The sequence below is a fragment of the Mus caroli genome, chromosome 2 (genome assembly GCF_900094665.2).
Source record: "Mus caroli chromosome 2, CAROLI_EIJ_v1.1, whole genome shotgun sequence".
Lineage (NCBI taxonomy): Eukaryota > Metazoa > Chordata > Mammalia > Rodentia > Muridae > Mus > Mus caroli.
The window spans coordinates 132,765,804-132,775,868 of record NC_034571.1 but is presented as its reverse complement, the minus strand read 5'-3'; the positions used below and the strand labels follow the sequence as shown (position 1 = coordinate 132,775,868).

The 10,065-nt window shown below is 39.6% G+C and overlaps 1 protein-coding gene and 1 pseudogene across 3 annotated transcripts in view; both read left to right on the top strand.

Annotated features, from left to right (window-relative positions):
• Sel1l2 (SEL1L2 adaptor subunit of ERAD E3 ligase) overlaps positions 1-10,065 on the top strand; it is a 154,923-nt gene that overhangs the window by 23,980 nt on the left and 120,878 nt on the right. The gene's annotated exons all lie outside the window — the stretch shown is intronic.
• On the top strand, positions 9,571-10,064 carry LOC110289385 (annotated as a pseudogene).

Here is a 10,065-nt window from a genome sequence, read left to right as displayed (position 1 = left end):
ATTGGTCTGAAGTTCTCTATCTTTGTTGGGTCTTTTTGTGGTTTAGGTATCAGAGTAATTGTGGCTTCATAGAATNAGTTGGGTAGAGTACCTTAACCACAAACTTTCAATAAAGAAATTTTATTCATAGTACTTTCATTTTAATTATCTTACTTCCTAAGAATCTAAGGAGTAATTCAAATATACATAATTTTACAAACTCTGTAGAGTCTTTAATGCATCTGTCATCATGTAAAGCTTAAATTTCAGTTTGGAATTTGCCAGTTACTTCAAGGGGATAAATATCAAATAAGTGGTGGCTAGTTCTATATAGTCTGTCTCACAAAATATACAGAACATGTGACCACGAGTTTGCCACCAGGATCAAAACAATATCTTACCTCATAAATACAAAACGATGTGTCAGTCAAAAATAATTAACTAATTTTAATAGATTTGCTTCTATTGGGGAAAAATAAGATGGATGGCTCTGTGCTGCTTGCTCTCCCAGGAGAGGCTGTCTGGAATGAGGAGTGAGTCACCAAGTACTCAGGTGGCTTCTTGTGAACCAATCCTTTAATGAATAAAGGAGCCAATCACTGGGCGATTAGGCAGGATTTCCAGGTTGGACGGAGGAAACTTCCAGGTTGGACGGAGGAAGAGAGGAAACAGGAGAGAGTTGGGTCCTTTTTGGAATGGGGACAGCAGAGGAGTAAGATGTAGCTGCTAGAGTTTCCCAGTATCATGGCAGTTCTGCAAGGATTCGCCACCGGAGGAATCAGATTTTAATAAACCTTACAAGATTAGGTTTTGTTACACCCAGAGATTGAGTTACAGTTGTTTCTGAACTAAGTTTGTGTTGCATTTTCCTTCATGCCACGGCTGGTCTGGGTTCAAGAGAGAAAGATAAGGTGGCCAAGTGGATTTGCCTGAGGTGCTCCACAAAGGCCATGGAGGATTTGAAGCACAGGGTTGGCGTGGTAGTGACTCACCAGTGGGAACCTAGAGAACTGGGTGAACAGATTGTGGAGTTCAGAGTCAGATCTCTACAAGATAAAAACAAGTTGGCCATTGCTCTCCAGTGAATGGCCAGACAGGCTGCCAGGGCAAAGGCACAAGCTCAGGAATTTGCCAGTTCTATCTTTTTTTAATATTTCCTGCCACACAGGTCAAGTTCATCAGTGGCAAAAAGGATAATACACATTGACCAATCAACGCGAGCCTGGAAACAGCATAAGAAAATGTATGACTTGCTTTAAGAGTCTTGTGACTTTTGTAAATATAAAAATTTTGACTACCTATATTTGTCCTAAGTCAAATTTCTTATGTGTCTAGAATGTGCGTATATCACCACATGAATGTGTGTTTTACTTCACAAAGCATGGGGTTTTGGTTTTGGTTTCCTCTTCCTTCCTCTGTGTTTTTAGTACTGGGGACTGACCCCAGGGCCTTATACATGCTAAGCGAATGTTCTGCAGGTGAGCTACATCCCCACCCCTCTTTGCTTTTAAATGAGACAAGTTCTCACTAATTTTTCCCAGATTGGCTTTCAGACTTTAATTCCTCCACTTGAGCCTCCCAAGTAGATGGGTCCCAGGCCTTTGCCAATGAGCTCATATATGTAGGATCAGTTTTACAGTGTATCACATTAAAGCAATTGGACTTTTTCATTCATTCATAACAGTGTACCAAAGCTGTCAGATTAGACTTATAACCTTGTGTCGGATTTCCAAAGACTTGTTTTTCTAACTTTAGAGGTCAATAAATGTCAAGTACAATGAAAAAGTAGGTATATCAATGAATATGACATAATATATATGATTTATGTACAAATCCTATGTGCATATTTGTCAGAAAATGATTTGAGAATTCATTTAAATTTTTTTTGAAGTTTAAAATCCTAGTGTAATCAAAATAGCTTGCATTTCTCAGATCATCTTATGCTGTTTAATTACATCACTTTAGTACCTCTCTGACATACAGCTAGCCTACAAGAATATAAAATTTAAAACTGGAGATGGAGCTGTTTGGTAGACTGCTTAACAAGCATGGACGGAGCCCCAGGTTCAAGCCCAAGGACAACAATTAAAAACAAAGAAGAATTTAAAACTTAAAAGCTTGTGTGGCCACATAAACATGGCATTGTAGCACTAGGGAAAATGAATAAGGGAACTGGGACTAAAGAGCAAGACCCAGTCTTCAAAAAAAAAAGTATATATGTGTGTGCTTCTATATTTTAATGCTAGATACCATTTATTTACATAAATACATTTTAATTAAAATCCAACTCAGAAATAAATGGATTGTAAATGATCAATAAATTAGTATGACATTTGGAAATAATGATTTAATAATGACATATTAGAAGGTTAACTTGTACTCTCCTCTTGACCCCTTTTAATGCTTCCAGCATAAATAAATGTTTTTCTGGCTAAAATTTTTATTATTAAGTAAGCTCATTGAAGTTTCTTGCTTTTGGAGAATTTGCACTGGCACAATAGAGTTTAGCTCGCACTTTATTTCGTCAAATGAGTGTATTTGCTGTATGTCTGTAACTTGTTACTTTTATTAATGTTTTTGGTTAGTGAGTTTCATCACTCACTTCAGACATGTAAGTCATCATTATGAGTTGTCCGCACCTGTCCCTTCTCCCTGCCTTCCTCTCTTCTGATTGGTTCCCTTTCATCCCCTAGTTAGTCCCTTCTGCTCTCTTACTGTGTGTATTTCTTCAGCTGCTTTTCTTCTCTTGTTCCTCATTCTAGTTTCATGGCTTACACACACGCACACACACACACACAAAGAGAGTTCTATGATCAGTTTTGTTTTCTCTGTTTGTTAAGAATCTCTATACTGAGTCTCTCAGTCTACAATCCTTTCAGCAGTCAGTATGGGTTCTGCTTTCTCTACTTCCTTGCTGGCAGTTCTTGTTGTTTATTTTCTTGATGATAGTCGTGGCTGGGGTAAGAGAGAGCATCAAAGAAATGTTCATAAATTAAGGATCTCTCTGGATAAGTATGTTGAACATACTTTCAAGTATTTATTGGCTATTTGTATTTTTTATTTTGAGAATTGTTTATTCAGATCATTAGCACATTTGTTCATTGGTATGTGGATTTTTATTAGCTTAATTTCTGAAATGTTTTATATATCCTGTCTAATGCTTATACTGGATAAAGATTTTTTTCTTGTTCCCTTTTTCTTTTCTTTTCTTTTCTTTTTTTTTTTTAATTTTAGAGTTTGATTAAGTAACTTAGCTGTCTTGGGAATCTAGTAGACAAGAATTCTTGTGATTTTTTTTGTTAGATTCTTGGTCCAGAAAGCCTTTCTTTTTTTTTTTTTTTCTTTTTTTTTAATTAGGTATTTTCTTCATTTACATTTCCAATGCTATCCCAAAGGTCCCCATACCCTCCCCCCCATCCATTCCCCTACCCACCCACTCCCACTTTTTGGCCCTGTTCCCCCTGTACTGAGGCATATAAAGTCTGCAAGACCAAGGGGCCTCTCTTCCCAATGATGGCCAACTAGGCCATCTTCTGATACATATGCAGCTAGAGATACAAGCTCTGGGGGTACTGGTTAGTTCATATTGTTGTTCCACCTATAGGTTTGCAGACCCCTTTAGCTCCTTGGGTACTTTCTCTAGCTCCTCATTGGGGGCCCTGTGTTCCATCCAATAGCTGACTGTGAGCATCCACTTCTGTGTTTGCCAGGCCCTGGCATAGCCTCACAAGAGACAGCTATAAGGATCCTTTCAGCTGGCTTATGCAATGGTGTCAGCGTTTGGAGGCTGATTATGGGATGGATCCCTGGGTATGGCAGTCTCTAGATGGTCCATCCTTTCGTCTCAGCTCCAAACTTTGTATCTGTAACTCCTTCCATGGGTGTTTTGTTCCCAATTCTAAGAAGGGGCAAAGTGTCCACATTTTGGTCTTCGTTCTTCTTGAGTTTCATGTGTTTTGCAAATTGTATGGGAGGGCTTGCCGGAGCACCTGGGGGAGCCATCTTGGTTCCCAGAAAACCTTTCTTAAGCCTACAATTTGAAATGTTTTAACCCATGCTTCCTCTGGAAATTCCAGAGCTTTAGGTCTTATTGTAAGGTAGTTGATCATTCTGAATTGCTTTTGTGCAAGATAAAATATGGAATTTACATGCGGAAATCCAGTTTTTCTAGGACCATTTATCATGAAGCTCTGTCTTAGTTAGGGTTTCTAGTGCTGAGAGGAAACAGCAGGACCAAAGCAACTGAGGAGGAAACAGTTTCTTTATCTCACACTTCCACAGCATTGTTCATCATCAAAGGAAGTCAGGACAGGAACTCAAGCAAAGCAGGAACCTGGAGGCAGGAGCTGGGGTGGAGGGAGGCCTTGGAGGGGTGCAGCTTTCTCCCTGTGGCTTGCTTAGCCTGCTTTGTTATAGAACCCAGGACTGTTTGCTTAGAGGTAGCCACACCCACAATGGGCTAGGCCCTCTCTCATCAACCTCTACTTAAGAAAATACCCTACATGCCTGTCTAAACTTCAATCTTATGCAAGTGTTTTCTCAGTAGAGGCCCCCTCCTCTCCAGTGTTTCCAGCTTGTGTCAAGTTGACATAAAACTTGCCATCACACTATATCTGATTATGCTTTCTACATCTTTGTCAAAAATTAGGTGACTATATCTGTGAGGTTTGTTTTTAGGTCCTCTGTTTCACTGGGCTGTGTGTCTATTTATATGCCCAGTATTACTGCCCTCGCTGAGACTTAAGTACTGTACTGAATAAGAATGGAAAGAATGGACACTCTTGTCTTGTTCCAGATTGTCTCTAAAATGCTCTCAATTAAGTATTTCATTGGCTATAGGTTTGTTATCTTTAGCTTTATTGTATTAAGATATGTTCTACCTCTTCATTTCTTTATTATGAGTGGATATTGAACTTTGTAAGAAGTCTTTTCTTTTCTTTCTTTTTTTTTTTTTTTTTTTTTACAATTTTTTTTGGATATTTTCCTTATTTACATTTCAAATGTTAACCCTTTCTGGTTTTCCTTCCCCGGAAACCTCTTACTCCACCTTCCCTCCCTCTGCTTCTATTATGGTGTTTCCCCACCCACACACCTACCTCCCCACCCTTGAATTCCCTACACTGGGGCATCAAGTCTTCACAAGACCAAGGATCTCTCCTCCCATTGATGTCCGACAAGGTCATCCTCTGCTACATATGTGGTTGGAGCCATAGGTCCCTCCATGTGTACTCCTTGGTTGGTGGTTTAGTTCCTGAGAGCTCTGAGGGGTCTGGTTGGTTGATATTGTTGATCTTTCTATGGGGTTATAAATCCCTTCAGCTCATTCAATCCTTTCTCTAACTTCATTGGGAACCTTATGTTCAGTCCAGTGGTTGACTGAGAGCATCAGCCTCTGTATTTGTCATGTTGAGGAATACTGAATAGCCTAGAAGCAGCTAAAGAAATGTTGAACGTCCTTAGTCATCAGGGAAATGCAAATCAAAATGACTCTGAGATTCTACCTCACACCAGTCAGAATGGCTATGATCAAAAATTCGGGTGACAGCAGATGCTGGCGAGGATGTGGAGAAAGAAGAACACTCCTCCATTGTTGGTGGGATTGCAAGCTGGTACAACCACTCTGGAAATCAGTTCTGGTGGTTCCTCAGAAAAATGGACATAGAATTACCTGAGGACCCCCCTATACCACTCCTGAGCATATACCCAAAAGATTCTCCAACATACAACAAGAACACATGCTCCACTAATGTCATAGCAGCCTTATTTATAATAGCCTGGAGCTAGAAAGAACTCAAATGTCCTTCAACAGAGGAATGGATAGAGAAAATGGGGTACATTTACACAATGGAGTACTACTCAGCTATTAAAAACAATGACTTCATGAAATTCTTGGGCAAATGGATGGACCTAGGAAATATTATCCTGAGTGAAGTAACCCAATCTCAAAAGAACACCATTGGTATGCGCTCATTGATAAGTGGATATTAGCCCAAAAGCTCTGGATACCCAAGTTACAATTCACAGACCACATGAAGCTCAAGAAGAAGGAAGACCAGAGTGTGGGTGCTTCAGTCCTTCTTAGAAAGGGGAACAGAGACAAAGTATGGAGCAGAAACTGAAAGAAAGACCATCCAGAGACTGCCCCACCTGGGAATTCATCCCATATACAGTCATCAAACCCAGACACTATTATGGATGCCAAGTGAATGCTGATAGGAGCCTGATATAAGCTGTCTCCTGAGAGGCTCTACCAGAGCCTGACAGAGAAGTCTTTTCTTAATCAGTTGTAATAATCATTTAATTTCTGTCCTTAAGTCTATTTATGTGGGGATTATACTTATCAACTTGGATATGCTGAACCAACCTGAGGACTCTGGAATCAGATAAACTTGCTCATATCACATTTTAGTTAAAACATTAAATATAATAAGCAAATAAAGTATTTTGAAAGCTGAGAGAAATATCACATACAAAAGCAAGGCCATTATAATAACTGGTTTCTCAGCATAAACTTTAAATACTTGAAAGGATTAGAATGATGTGCCATCCCTGACTACTATACCCAGAAAAATTGTCACAATTAAAGAAAGGAACACTTTGCATTAAAAAACAGGCTAAAGGAATTCATGACTGAGCCAATTCTACAAAATATTCATGAAAAAAAAATTGAGCTGACAATAAAAATAAATATATCCATAAGGCTACAGGAAAAAATAAACTGTGATAGAACAGTAGTTAAGAAAATGAAGAATCAGAAACCACCAACCACTGTAAAATTGTAATGATAGGAATTAATATACACTTTTCAATAGCAATTCTAAAAATTTATATAAGTATATATAATATACTAATATATACTATAAGCATGTAATCTATCCTATTTTTAACTAATTCTAAATAATAAAGTATAAACAATAAATAATAAATCTAAATATAGCCTCAATTCTCTAATCAAAAGAAGCAGATTAGCATAGTGGATATAAAAACATGTTGCCTCCAAGAAATGCCCTTCATCATCAAAGACAGATGCAACCTTAGAATGAAGGATAGAAAAAAGCATTCTAATTAAACGGAACTAGAAAACAAACAGGTGTTGTTGTTCTAATAACTGAAAAGGTAGACTTCAAACAAAATTATTTAGAAAAAAATAAGTAAAATTACTTCCTACTAATAAAAGGACAATCTGTTAAAAAGGATATTACAATTCTAAATATATACCTTCTGCACTGCATTTCATGAACAAACACTACTTGTCTTAGTTAGGTTTTCCATTGCTGTGAAGAGACACTATGACCAAGGCAACTCCTTATTATTTTTATTATTATTATTACTATTCACAGCCCCTCCATCCTCTCTTCCCAGTCCTACCCTTACTAATCCCTCCATATGGCACTCAACCCTTCTCCTCAGAGAAGGGTAACCCTCCTTGGGTACCACTCCACGTTGGGGGCATCTAGTCCCAGCAGGTCTAGGCACATTCTCCAAGCTATCCATCCAGTCCAAGTAGAGAGAAAGAAGATCCAGTGACAGGGAACAGAGACCAAGATAGCCCCTGTTCCACTTATTAGGGGGACCACATAAACACAAAGCTGCACATTTGCTACAGATGCTTAAGGGGGTCTAGGCTCAGCTCCTGCATGCTCCCTGGTTGGTAGCCCAGGTTCTGCAAGCCCCCATTGTACCAGGTTAGTTGACTCTGTATGGTTTCTTGTGGTGTCCTTGAACCCTCCAAATTGCTCAGTTCTATCCCCCATCTTCCACAAGACACACAAGACATCCCAGACTCTGCCTGATGCTTGGTTATGGGTCTCTCTGCACCTGCCTCCATCTGATACTGGATGAAGCCTCTTTAGGAGACAGTTATGCTAGGTTCCTGCTTGCAAGCATAGCAGAGTATCATTCATAGTATCAGGGCTTGGCTCTCTTACATGGGATGGGTCTCACGTTGGGCCACTCATCGGTGGTTGGCTGTTCCCTCAGTCTCTGCTCCATCTTTATCCCTGTGCATCTTGTAGGCAAGCCAAATTTTCAGTTGAAGGTTTTGTGGGTGGATTAATCTCCCCCTCCCTCCTCTGGAAACCAGCCTGGCTACAGGAGGTGGCCATCTCAGTCTCTATATCCCCCTCTGGTAGGAATATAAGCTAGAGTCACCCTGTAGACTTCCTGTATTCTCTCCCATCCCAGACCTCCAGATAGTCACTAGAGATGCTCCCCACTTCCCCATATCCCCATCGATTTTCATTCTCACTCCCAGGCTTTCTCTGCCCCTCTCCTCACATCTGATTGTTCTACCCTTTCTCCTCCTCAGCTCCTCTCTTATCCAGTTCCCTCTCACCATCCACCTGACTATTTAGTTTCCCCCCTCTGAGTGAGATTCACACATCCTTCCAACCTAGGAAACTCTTACAAAGAAAAACATTTAATTGGGGCTGGCTTACAATTTCAGAGGTTCAGTCCATTATCATAAGCATGGCAGCCTGCAGGCAGACACAGTGCTGGAAAAGGAGCTGAAAGTTCTACATATTGAATCAAAGGCAGTCTGAAGGAGGCTGTTTTCTGCAGGCAGTTAGAAGGAGGGCTTGTTCCACACTGGGCAGAGCTTGAGCACTAAGAGCCTTGAAGAACTCAAAGAGTTCTCAAAGCCTGCCTACACAGTGACACACTTCCTCCAAAAAAGGCCACACCTATTCCAACAAGGCCACACCACCTAACAGTGCCACATCCTGTGGGCCAAGCGTATTCAAACCACCACAACTAGTGTATAGAAAGACAAGGATTTGTCTCAGCACAATAATAATAGATGATTTAAGTATCTGATACTCACCTAGCAATGGTAGCCTACTTTAGTCCCAATGCTTGGGAGTCAGAGGCAAAAAAATCTTTGAGTTCGAGGCCATCCAGGTCTACAGAGCAATTCTAAGACAGCCAAGGCTACACAGAGAAACCCTGTCTCAAAAAAACAACTAAACAAACAAAACAACAACAAAGAAAGATGCCTGGTTCTTGTTGACAAATAGATCTTGTTCACAAAAAAATAAAGAGAAAATTTTAATTAAATTTCATCATCAATTAAATGGGTCTAAGAAAAATCTATAGAGGGAAATATCTTTACAATAGTTCCTATTTTAGAACACAAACTAAGACTTAAATATAAGAAAATCAAAATAATGTATTATATTCTCTGATAATAATAGAGTAAAACTAAAAAATAAATGACAAAGGAACATATAACTAACTTAATATACATAACTATATTTTTCATATATACCAATTTATAAAGATTGAACTTTCTACAGTTAATATTACCCTGATACAAAAACCAAATAAAGATACACAAAAATACATAACTAAATGAACATAAATGCAAAAGTTCTCAACAAAATACTTGCAAACAGAATTCAAACATACATCAAAATATTCATTCATCAACATCACCTTGACTTCATCCCATAGCCGCAAGAATGGATCAATACATGAAAATCAGTATATATAATATAACATATGTGATCATATCAGTAGATGCTGAAAAGGCCTTTGACAAAATCCAACATCTCCTCATGATAAAGCCCTAAAGAAACTAGGAATCCGGTCTTCCGCCGCACGTGCCTTTGCCGCGATGCCCAAATCCAAGCGAGACAAGAAAGTTTCCTTAACAAAAACTGCCAAGAAAGGCTTGGAACTGAAGCAGAACCTGATAGAAGAGAGCCTCATGAATTGTCCCACAGCTTCGGAAATGTGTGGACACCTACAAGTACCTTTTCATCTTCTCTGTGGCCAACATGAGGAACAGCAAGCTGAAGGACATCCGGAACGCCTGGAAGCACAGCCGGATGTTCTTTGGCAAAAACAAGGTGATGATGGTGGCCTTGGGTCGAAGCCCATCTGATGAATACAAAGACAACCTACATCAGGTCAGCAAGAAGTTGAGAGGTGAAGTTGGGCTGCTTTTTACCAACTGCACGAAGGAGGAGGTGAATGAGTGGTTCACAAAGTATACAGAAATGGATTTTGCTCGAGCGGGGAACAAAGCAACTCTAACTGTGAGCCTGGATCCAGGGCCCCTGAAGCAATTCCCTCACTCCATGG